We start from the raw sequence: 13,069 nt of genomic DNA, 5'->3' as shown, positions 1-13,069 counted from the left end.
AACTATTCTGAAATTCACGTTTTCTAGTGCGGAAACTTTTGTCACCTAACAAGTCGTTGACGTAGTCACCGTTGTCTTATTTTATAATACAATGAGAAAACACATTGAAAAGAGAGTTGACGCTTTGAGACACCCCGTCATTGTTAGTTAAAGTAGTAAACAAGCATCCAATTTACTTGAGGTTGAGTGTATAGTCTAAGAAAATAATATATAGCAGGCAATGCCCGATGAGCGAGCACAGCCGAGGTGTATTTTGATTTACTAAAAGTAGAACCGGCGTAACCGTAGAACGTCGAAGCGCGAGAGCTGGGAAGTCGAGTTATCAATTCACGCGAGCTGAGCGGGATTCAAGATGGCGCCACGCACGATCTGTGTCAAAATGACTTTAAAGACTATTCAAATTTGAACTTTTTTCAGTCTGTTGCCAAAAAAGCAAACAAAAAACGATGCCTTATCATTGAACAACATTCTGAAGATGCTTGATCATGAATGAGCTGTCTCAATTTGCATAGTTTGTGAAACAAACACACAAAATAGCACCGCCTATTGACCGGAAGTGCATTGTTTTCAAACTCTCAGTATATAGATTTTGTCTACACTCTTAATAATTCATACACTCGTCTCATATGTCTCATTGTATCACCATGAACGTCTGTATTTGTGAATGTGGAGACAAATATATTATTTCCAGGCATAATGCTCATAATAACTTCCGTTTAGGCATGTCTGGTTTTATTTGCGTTACCTGATATCATATCCATGATAACTTGTAATGGTCATATGCTGCATATTTCTTTAATTTACCAATTTTAGAAAATGAACTATCACCCATCTTTGCCATCACATCACGCTATGACTGCGATCACCACTAGATGGCGTAAGATATGTATCAATCATAAAGCGGGACTAATTATATTGCCATGAGGTGAAATTCATAACGCGATACAATATCCGGCAAACGTCCATGTTTACAGATTGCTGTTTTTAAAGATGAAAAATTAAGTAAGTAACATTGTAATTACACCCTCATATTACGTCATGTAGCAAATAACCACTATCATATTACGTCAGGTAGCAGACACCCACACTCAAATTACGTCATGTAGCAAATACCCACTCTTAAATTTGGTCATGTAGCAAATACCCACTCTCATATTACGTCATGTAGCAAATACCCACTCTAATATTACGTCATGTAGCAAATACCCATTTTCATATTACGTCATGTAGCAAATACCCACTCTCATTTTACGTCTTGTAGCAATACCCACTTTCATATTACGTCATGTAGGAAATACCCACTCTCATATTACGTCATGTAGCAAATGCCAACTCTCATATTACGTCATGCAGCAAATACCCACTCTCATTTTACGTCTTGTAACAATACCCACTTTCATATTACGTCATGTAGGAAATACCCACTCTCATATTACGTCATGTAGCAAATGCCAACTCTCATATTACGTCATGTAGCAAATACCCACTCTTATTACGTCATGTAGCAAATACCCACTCTTATATCATGTAGCAAATACCCACTCTCACATTACGTCTTGTAGCAATACCCACTTTCATATTACGTCATGTAGCAAATACCAACTCTCATATTACGTCATGTAGCAGAAACCAACTCTCATATTACGACATGTAGCAAATACCCACTCTCACATTACGTCTTGTAGCAATACCCACTTTCATATTACGTCTTGTAGCAAATATCAACTGTCATATTACGTCATGTAGTAAATACCCACTCTCATATTACGTCATGTAGCAATACCCACTCTCACATTACGTCATGTAGCAAATACCCACTCATATTACATCATGTAGCAAATACCCACTCTCATATTACGACATGTAGCAAATACCCACTCTCACATTACGTCTTGTAGCAATACCCACTTTCATATTACGTCTTGTAGCAAATATCAACTCTCATATTACGTCATGTAGCAAATACCAACTCTCATATTAGGTCATTTAGCAAATACCCACTCTCATATTACGTCATGTAGCAAATACCCACTCTCATATTACGTCATGTAGCAAATACCCATTTTCATATTACGTCATGTAGCAAATAGACATTTTCGTATTACGTCATGTAGCAAATACCCACTCTCATTTTACGTCTTGTAGCAATACCCACTTTCACATTACATCATGTAGCAAATACCCACACATATTACGTCATGTAGCAAATACCCACTCTCATATTACGACATGTAGCAAATACCCACTCTCACATTACGTCTTGTAGCAATACCCACTTTCATATTACGTCTTGTAGCAAATATCAACTCTCATATTACGTCATGTAGCAAATACCAACTCTCATATTAGGTCATTTAGCAAATACCCACTCTCATATTACGTCATGTGGCAAATAACCACTATCATATTACGTCAGGTAGCAGACACCCACATTCAAATTACGTCATGTAGCAAATACCCATTCTTATATTTGGTCATGTAGCAAATACCCACTCTGATATTACATCATGTAGCAAATACCCACTCTGATATTACGTCATGTAGCAAATACCCATTTTCATATTACGTCATGCAGCAAATACCCACTCTGATATTACGTCATGTAGCAAATACCCATTTTCATATTACGTCATGTAGCAAATACCCATTTTCGTATTACGTCATGTAGCAAATACCCACTCTCATTTTACGTCTTGTAGCAATACCCACTTTCATATTACGTCATGTAGGAAATACCCACTCTCATATTACGTCATGTAGCAAATGCCAACTCTCATATTACGTCATGTAGCAAATACCCACTCTTATATTACGTCATGTAGAAAAATACCCACTCTCACATTACGTCTTGTAGCAATACCCACTTTCATATTACGTCATGTAGCAAATACCAACTCTCATATTACGTAATGTAGCAAAAAACAACTCTCATATTACGTCATGTATCAAATACCCACACTCATATTACGTCATGTAGCAAATACCCACTCTCATATTACGACATGTAGAAATACTCACTATGTCCACAACAATATGCCAAATAACTGCTTTCAAATGAATTGTAGTAAGTCAGTTGACGTCAGTCAATTCCTATCACCTTTCTCAAATAAAATTTGCAGATTTTTTCCATTTTTTTCTTAAAAAAAGTTTATTAAAGCCTGTAGCCAATGATAATTTATATTCTATGTATCTAAGTGTGTAGTAGCAAGAATAAAGGAAGAATAAATAAAAATGTTCAAAATGGTTCACCAACATCTAGTAAAAAATAAAGCATTTCAAAAAGTTCAGAATTTATTAAATATTTGCTTGATTCATTATCCTTATTATTAAATTTCATCACACGACACGATATTAATCGGACAGTGAATGCTATTAATGCGCATGCGTATTACTGGAATACTACATGCCAGAAATAGTAAAGGCAATATTTTTGTATAGCAAGAAGTTCGAAAATCGGAGTTGCCATGCACAAAAGAAAATGAACACATACAAAATGATATTATCGCAAACTTATTTTCGAATGATCTAATGGAAATTTACACCATGTCGATAACCACGTAGCTGTCCCGTATAAATAGAGAAATACGTGTTTCCTGTAATCAAATGAACTCGCGAATCAATCCTCGGGGCGGAGCTACGTCACAAGACCTTCCACGTGTTTCTATGGGCTCTGCGCGCGCTGCTGAGGAACAAAACGCGGAACAAAACAACAGGAACTCAACTTAGAAGTAATCCTGAACAATCAAATCTATAGGCGTTACACACGTAGAGGTAATCTTGTTACACTGTTCTGTGGAGTCTCAACAACCATCCCAAGGTACGGTTTTCTGAGAGTTTTCGGCCTTAGTTTTCACTGTGATGGTTGCCAGGCAGTGAAAGTACCGGATGTCCACCCCCGAGAGTAGCTGGTTTGAGGTCGCTCAATGTATGTTGTTTTATATCTCCAATGATATGTCCATATTACTAATCGATTTAATTTAATAAAACAAATATTGAGAGAAAAGACAGTTTAAATTTGCTTTGCTTTAACAAATTCCGTAATTTTCTAAAATGCCAGGATGTTTTCTATATTACTGCATTAATTTCGCTTGATGTAATTGAACAGATTTTCATAAACAGATATCTCCAATAACGAGCAAGTTGCACGTTATTGGAGATATCTGCACGGTGCAACGTTTTCCCTATCCGGATATGATGTGAACACAAATCAATGTTGTAATTGCGAGTGAATCGCTAATGCTTTGATACACAATATTGTTTTATGATTTGGCACTCTGAAGTGAATTGTGTGTGTGTGTTATTGAAAACTAATTGTGGACAATAAATTTAATTTTGCTGAAATACTAATAACTGAAATATTCAATGATTTTACATTCTGTATCGAAATCAACAACAGATCCTCACTTCGAGAGGAGTGTAAATCAGAATTATATTTATAACATGTTACTCATCACTTTATCCCACCCTACTACTTCACTGATTCATAGTTATGGAGGAACTAAAATTATAATTGAATATTGCCGCGTATGAAATTGTGGGAGTGTGTACAAATCCATCTTAGTCTGATCAGTCGCTGGCCTGGTGTGGCTTGCTTGTGTACATATATGGTAACGTCTCGCATAAAACGTAAACTGCACGTGCCCTCACAGTGTGGTGAATACGGTAAAAGTATCAGGGGTAAAATCTTCTCTTCGGGGTTTTCCACACTTGTCAAGGGGGAATCTCGTCTCGTCTCTATATCTCGTCCCCTTGAGGTACGGGATCGGGAAAGTCACTTATACTTTACAGTCAAATAAGACACACACAACGAAGTACGTTTCAGCTCTCGTCTTAGTCGGTCAAGCGAGCACTCTATAAGACACAGCGCCCTGGGGAAAAAATCCCCAAGACTCTCTTAGACTGCGTCAACACTCGCCCCAAGTCTCTCCAGGACTTCTTCTAGACTCTCCAGGACTGCACTCTCTCTACTGCGTCTATCGTGCTGCGCTCCCCAAGACCAACTCAAAACTCTCTTTATTCATTTTCAAAACTCTAACCAATTACAATGCAGTAAAAAGACTCTAGGGCGTAACCTTCAATCATAAAGCCAATCACACTAAGTACTGAATACGTCATATCTTTTGATTAATCGTTCACTACATTAATAACTATGAATACCAACTGTCAGAATCGCGACGGTTATCTGGTAATTAGTTCCAAATCACTGAGCCAAGTTCCGTCCAAAACTTCAAATAGGCCTAAACGATGACAGACATAACACAGCAATTCACTAATAATCAGCCAATTAAGTCCATTAACAGATACGCAAAAACAAATTCATGACAAAAGGGCCCTAAGCATGTGCACTGCGTACACAATATGCTAATAATTTATCATTAACAGAAAGCATATAATAGCATATAATATTTAACGCCGACAATTATGTTGAAAGTCTATAAAGTAACGTACACATTGATTACGTACCAATTCTGAAAAGTTGAATGTACGGTTACCAAAAATTAAACGGAATGTCCGCAATTGTGGATTCAAATCTGGTTATATGAGAATCCTACATGGTTGTGCTTACTGTTGGTATGTAATATATGTAAAACGCAAAAGTTGTTTAAGTTACGTGCAAATTTGGTTTCAAAGCACCACGTGGGAAGTCTGCAGAATAACACATCACTTCAAAGGAAATTCTAATACTCAAATCTTGTAATTTACCATGGACAATTTGTTGGCAAAACATTCTGTCTTTACAGAAACGCCAATTTAAAAACGCTGGCACAATAGCAATATAACACCTACATATTTTAAATGTAATCGAAAATGGATTTCTAAAGTTTCTAAATTTGTGTACAATGATAAATTGGAACGTGATACAATAGCGCAAAATGTATCCCGATGGACTGACTTGTAATGTAGTAAGCCTCCATCTCTGGTAACATTGCAACTCTGCGAAGAGGCGTGCAAAGTTGACTTTTTTTGAAAGTATTCAGAGTTGCTTTGCAAATCCGTGGAAAATCTATTTTGTAATATTTGCAGAAATTGTTCAATAATTGCGTTCTGAACGTTTACTAAAAAAATAATACCTAATAATATACAAACTGGTAACTAAATTGTGAAAAGCGATTGCGAAAAAAGTGAATAACTATGTCATAAATGGCCGTTGTTTTATTGCACTGTGTTTTGAAGCATGTCGAGGTCAGTGGTCAACACACGAAAGACAGTGCAAACTATAAAACATTATGAAGCTCATTATGTCAGACTTGTGATGGCTCTAAGCCGTTAAAACAGCGTGCAAAGTTATGCAAATCGATTCCAAGTTGCCAAATTTGCCTGTATATTTGAGCTAAGTTGTTGACATATTGAATCGTGAAGTTATAAAGCAGAACAATCTATGAAGCATGGTCAAAAGAAGCCTAAATAGTAATGAACTGCTATTGTAAAGTAGGTGGGTTTGCCCATTTATTTGAATTCATTAATTCATTGTTATATGGACCCTGTGGTTATATTTAGAAAAAAAAATAAAAAAGTAAAAGTGTTAGAAAGAAATGAGCTTTATATTAGCCGATTATATCATTATTAACGCGTAAAATGATAAAAAATCTGCTTACAAAGTTTTAAAAAGTTATTGCAAAGTTGACAAATTTAGATGGTAATGTGACCTGTCTTGTTATATTAACCACGACCGATTGATCTTTACTGTTGTGATATGACCATCACCAGATGGCGCAGAAATTTATTCAAATTGACGAGCATTTAATGTTTGGAATTATAACAACTTATGTCAAATAAACACTCAAATCTACCAACTTTACAATCGCTTTGCACAACTACGCACGCTGTTTTAACAACTTAGAGAAATTAGGCACAGACTACACAAACTGTTTGTTCATTGAAAATACGAGTATATTTTAAAAAAATGTCGGGAGCGTGTGTGGCATACATGAATGTCGGGAGAGGCGGTGTGCACCACAGAGATGCCGTTAGCGGATGTAGGTGACAGGGTAACATCAGGTTTAGGCGACAAAATATCGCAAATACCGGTGATTATGTAATAGGCGGTACTGGGTGGTTGGGAGAGGCGATGTGCTCCGTGGAAATGCGGGTGTGGCGGTATAGGAATGTTGGGAGAGGCGATGTTGACCACAGAGATGCCGGGAGCGTGTGTAGGTGAGAGGGTAACGTCGGGTGTACGCGACAAACTATCGCAAATGCCGGAGATTTTGCAATATGCGGTACAGGGTGGTTGGGAGTGACGGTGTGCACCGTGGAAATGCCGGGAGCGGGTGTGGCCGTACAGGGATTTCAGATGAGGTGATGTGCACCACAGAGATACCGGAAGTGGCTGTGGGTGACAGGGTAACGCAGGGTGTAGGTGACAAACGATCGCAAATTCCGGCGGCAAACGATTGCAAATGCAGGGGATTTTGTAATAGGCGGCACTGGTAGGTTGGTAGAGGCGGTGTGCAGTGAGGAAATGCTGTGCGCGGCTATGGCGGTACAAGATTGACGGGTGTGGCGGTGTGCACCACCGATATGCCGGTGCGTGTAGGTGACATGGTAACGTCGGGTGTAGGTGACAAATGATCGGAAATTCGGGGGCTTTGTAATAGGCAGTACTGGGTGAGTGAGAGAGGCGTTGTGCTCCGTGGAAAAGCCGGCAGCGAGTGTGGCGGTACAGCAATGTTGGGAGAGGCAATGTACACCAAAGAGATGACGGGAGCGGGTGTCGATGAGAGGGTAATGTCGGGTGTAGGCGACAAACTATCGCAAATGCCGGGGATTATGTAATACGCGGTATAGGGTGGTTGGTAGAGGTGGTGTGCACCGTGGAAATGGAGGGCGCGGCTGTGGCGGTACATGATTGTCGGGAGTGGCGGTGTAGAGTAACTGGGTGACAGAGTAACGTCAGGTGTAGGCTACCAACGATCGCAAATGCCGGGGATGTTATAATAGGCGGTATAAGGGTCATTAAAAATACGGTGTGAACCGTGGAAATGCTGGGAGCGGGAGAGGCTGTCCAGGAATGTCGTGAGAGGCGTTGTGCTTAGTGGAAATGTCGGCAGCCAGTGTGGAAGTACAGAAATGTCGGGAGAGGCGGTGTGCATTACAGAGATGCCGGGAGAAGGTGTTGGTGACTGGGTAACGTCGGCTGTAGGGATAAACTATAGCAAATACCGGAACAGGGTGATTGGGAGTGATGGTGTGCACCGTAAAAATGCCGGGAGCGGGTGTGGCAGTACAGAAATGTGTGATGAAGCACAATGAAAAAAAAATTACAACACCTTGTTTACTCAGAGTGTCTCCTATGCAAGTACTAACCACGCTAGATTGTGCTTTACTTTAGACATTGATCGATCACCTAACCACACAGCTGTATGAGTTACATGCATTTGGGTCTAACTGGAAGCTATTTCTTGTTTTGGAATAGTTTAACATTTTTATTGCTTGCACAAGTACCTTCTAGAATTGACCTACGACCTTTATATGCTACGAGTAACACTACGCTAATTAAACGCCAATTTACGAAATATTTATTCACATTTTCGAACTTTTAACTACAGGACATGTTAATATAATATCACAGGTAACAATCATAAAAGAAACTACCAACTTTGCAATCGCTTTTCACAACTTTGTAAGCAGTTTGTCGTCGATTTTTTTGGTTTGCTGTTGTGATAATTTGCTTATATTTGAGGCATTCTCGAGACATTTACTTAATGTTTTCGACATTTAACTGCGGGGTTGTCATGACAATTACGTAGATTAAGTATACAAGCAACTGTACCAAGATTTCAATCACTTTTTCCAACTTTGCACTCTGTTTTCAAACATTTTTCGGTCAGCTCATGTGAACATCTGCTAATTTTGCAAAAATGTGCACGGTGTATTAATTGTTTAAATGTCAGTACGTGCCGACGGCATCAACAATTTGTTCTTGATAATTGTTGGGAATTTGACAACTTAATTAAATTTGATTCTAATTTGAATATAATTGGCGGTTATTGGCAACTCCGCCAACATTTCAATAGCTTTTCCCAACTTTGCACGCTGCTTTCTAACATTTTACGGACAGCTCATGTGAACATCTGCTAATATAGGCTGCTTTCAAATGACATTTATTTAATTTATCGACCTTTAAACTGCGTGGTTCTATATGGCAGCAACTTAGGTCATATATAAAAAAAAAATACATCTTCCAACCTTGCAATCACTTTGCACAATTTTGCATTCCATTTGCACAACTTTGCACGGTGTATTAATTGTTTAAATCTCAGTACGTGCCGACGGCATCAACAATTTGTTCTTGATAACTATTAGGAATTTGAAAACTTTCCATTATTTTAAAAAATTACAAAAATTCTACAATTCTCTATGATAAATGATTGACATCACAGTAAAAACGAACACAGGAACGTTGCCTCTTATCTTTGCTATGTGTGTGATGAAGCAAAAGGGAAAATTTCCAACTCAGTGTTCCGAGAATGCTTCATATATAAGCACATTATCACAACAGTGAACCAACAAATCGACAACAAACTGCTTACAAAGTTGTGAAAAGCGAATGCAAAGTTTGTAGTTTCATTCGGGATTGTTACCTGTGATATCCTATTAACAAGTCCTATAATTAAAAGTTCGAAAATGTGAATAAATATCTCGTAAAGTGCTGTTAAATTACCGTAGTGTTACTCCAAGTATGTAGAGGTCATAGGTCAATTCTAAAAGGTACTTGAGCAAGCTATTTTAATACAACCAAAAACATGAAATAGCCACCAATTCGGCTTAATTTCAAATAATCCAGGCAGATGTGTGGTTAGATGAACGACAAATATTTAAAGTAAAGCGCAATCGGGCGTGGTTAGTACTTGCATGGGAGACTCTCTGTGTAAACGAGCTGTTAGATTTATTTTGTTTGTTTCATCACGCACATGGAAAAGATATATGGCAACGTTACTGCATTATTTCTCACTGTGATGTCTATCATTTATAGTAACAAATCGTAGAATTTTAGTAACTTTTTTATTCAACGGCAAGTTTTTAAATCCATTATAATTTTCAATAACAAGTTGTTGATTCTGTCGGCACGTAGTGGGATTTAAGCTGTTAACGCACGGTGCAAAGTTGTTGAAAGTGATTGCAAAGTTGTTCAAAGTTATTGCAAAGTTGGTAGATGTATTTGTATATATGACTTAAGTTGTTTGCATACAGAAAGGCGCCGTTGTAAAGTCGACAAATTTAATAAAAGCCAGTTGAAAGCAGTCTATAGATGTTCACATGAGCTGAATGTGCAATGTTAAAAAACAGTATGCATAGTTGGAAAAAAACGAAGGAAATGTTGGCGGAGTTGCTTGTATGTTTAACCTATGTCATTATAATGACAACCCCGCAGTTAAATTTCCAAAACATTAAGGACATTTTCCGAAAATGCCTCATATTTAAGCAGATTATCACAACAGTTAACCGGAAAATCGACAACAAACTGCTTACAAAGTTGTGTAAAGCGTTTGCAAAGTTGGTAGTTTCATTCGGGATTGTTACCTGTGATATCATATTAACAAGTCCTATAGTTAAAAGTTCGAAAATGTGAATAAATATCTCGTAAGTGCTGTTAAATTACCGTAGTGTTACTCCAAGTATGTAGAGGTCATAGGTTAATTCTGGAAGGTACTTGAGCAAGCTATTTTAAAACAACCAAAAACATGAAATAGCAACCAATTCTGCTTAATTTCAAATAATCCAGGCAGCTGTGTGGTTAGATGAATGACAAATATTTGAAGTAAAGCGCAAACGGGCGTGGTTAGTACTTGCATGGGAGACTCTCTGTGTAAACGAGCTGTTAGATTTATTTTTTTTGTTTCATCACGCACATGAAAAAGATATATGGCAACGTTACTGCATTATTTCTCACTGTGATGTCTATCATTTATAGTAAACATTCGTTGAATTTTAGTAACTTTTTTAATCAAAGGCAAGTTTTCCAATCCCTTCTAATTTTCAATAACATGTTGTTGATTCTGTCGGCACGTAATGGTATATAAGTTGTTAACGCATCGTGCAAAGTTGTTCAAAGAGATTGCAAAGTTGTGCAAAGTTATTGCAAAGTTAGTAGATGTATTTGTATATATGACCTAAGTTATTTGCATATAGAAATGCGCCGTTGTAAAGTCGACAAATTTAATAAAAGCCAGTTGAAAGCAGCCTATAGATGTTCACATGAGCTGACTGTGAAATGTTAGAAAACCGTATGCAAAGTTGGAAAAAACGAAGGAAATGTTGGCGGAGTTGCTTGTTTGTTTAAACTATGTCATTATAATGACAACCCCGCAGTTAAATTTCGAAAACTATAAGTAAATGTTCCGAAAATGCCTTATATATAAGCAGATTATCACAACAGTTAACTGAAAAATCGACAACAAACTACTTATAAAGTTGTGTAAAGCGATTGCAAAGTTTGTAGTTTAATTCGGAATTGTTACCTGTGATATAATATTAACAAGTCCTATAGTTAAAAGTTGGAAATGTGAACAAATATCTCGTAAAGTGCTGTTAAATTACCGTAGTGTTACTCCAAGTATGTAGAGGTCATAGGTTAATTCTAGAAGGTACTTGAGCAAGCTATTTTAAAACAACCAAAAACATGAAATAGCAACCAATTCTGCTTAATTTCAAATAATCCAGGCAGCTGTGTGGTTAGATGAACGACAAATATTTGAAGTAAAGCGCAATCGGGCGTGGTTAGTACTTGCATGGGAGACTCTCTGTGTAAACGAGCTGTTAGATTTATTTTTTTGGTTTCATCACGCACATGGAAAAGATATATGGCAACGTTTCTGCATTATTTCTCACTGTGATGTCTATCATTTATAGTAAACAATCGTTGAATTTTAGTAACTTTTTTAATCAACGGCAATTTTTTAAATCCATTCAAATTTTCAATAACAAGTTGTTGATTCTGTCGGCACGTTGTGGAATTTAAGCTGTTAATGCACCGTGCAAAGTTGTTCAAAGTGATTGCAAAGTTGTGCAAAGTTATTGCAAAGTTGGTAGATGTATTTGTATATATGACCTAAGTTGTTTGCATATAGAAAGTCTCCGTTGCAAAGTCGACAAATTTATTAAAAGCCAGGTGAAAGCAGCCAAAAGATGTTCACATGAGCTGACTGTGAAATGTTAGAAAACAGTATGCAAAGTTGGAAAAAAACGAAGGAAATGTTGGCGGAGTTGCTTGAATGTCTAACCTATTCATTATAATGACAACCCCGCAGTTAAATTTCGAAAACCTTAAGTAAATGTTCCGAAAATGCCTCATTTATAAGCAGATTATCACAACAAGTAACCGAAAAATCGACAACAAACTGCTTACAAAGTTGTGTAAAGCGATTGCAAAATTGGTAGTTTCATTCGGGATTGTTACCTGTGATATCATATTAACAAGTCCTATAGTTAAAAGTTCGAAAATGTGAATAAATATCTCGTTAAGTGGTGTTAAATTACCACAGTGTTACTTTAAGTATGTAGAGGTCATAGGTCAATTATAGAAGGTACTTGAGCAAGCTATTTTAAAACAACCAAAAACATGAAATAGCCACCAATTCGGCTTAATTTTCAAATAATCCAGGCAGCTGTGTGGTTAGATGATCGACAAATATATAAAGTAAAGCGCAATCGGGCGTGGTTAGTACTTGCATGGGAGACTCTCTGTGTAAACGAGCTGTTAGATTTTTTTGTTTGGTTTCATCACGCACATGGAAAAGATATATGGCAACGATTCTGCATTATTTCTCACTGTGATGTCTATCATTTATAGTAAACAATCGTTGAATTTTAGTAACTTTTTTAATCAACGGCAATTTTTTAAATCCATTCAAATTTTCAATAACAAGTTGTTGATTCTGTCGGCACGTTGTGGAATTTAAGCTGTTAACGCACCGTGCAAAGTTGTTCAAAGTGATTGCAAAGTTGTGCAAAGTTATTGCAAAGTTGGTAGATGTATTTGTATATATGACCTAAGTTGTTTGCATATAGAAAGTCTCCGTTGCAAAGTCGACAAATTTATTAAAAGCCAGGTGAAAGCAGCCAAAAG

This window comes from Saccoglossus kowalevskii, chromosome 20 (assembly GCF_978046115.1).
Source record: "Saccoglossus kowalevskii chromosome 20, keSacKowa6.1, whole genome shotgun sequence".
NCBI lineage: Eukaryota > Metazoa > Hemichordata > Enteropneusta > Harrimaniidae > Saccoglossus > Saccoglossus kowalevskii.
The sequence above is the reverse complement of the archived record's forward strand: the minus strand, read 5'-3'. Positions refer to the sequence as shown.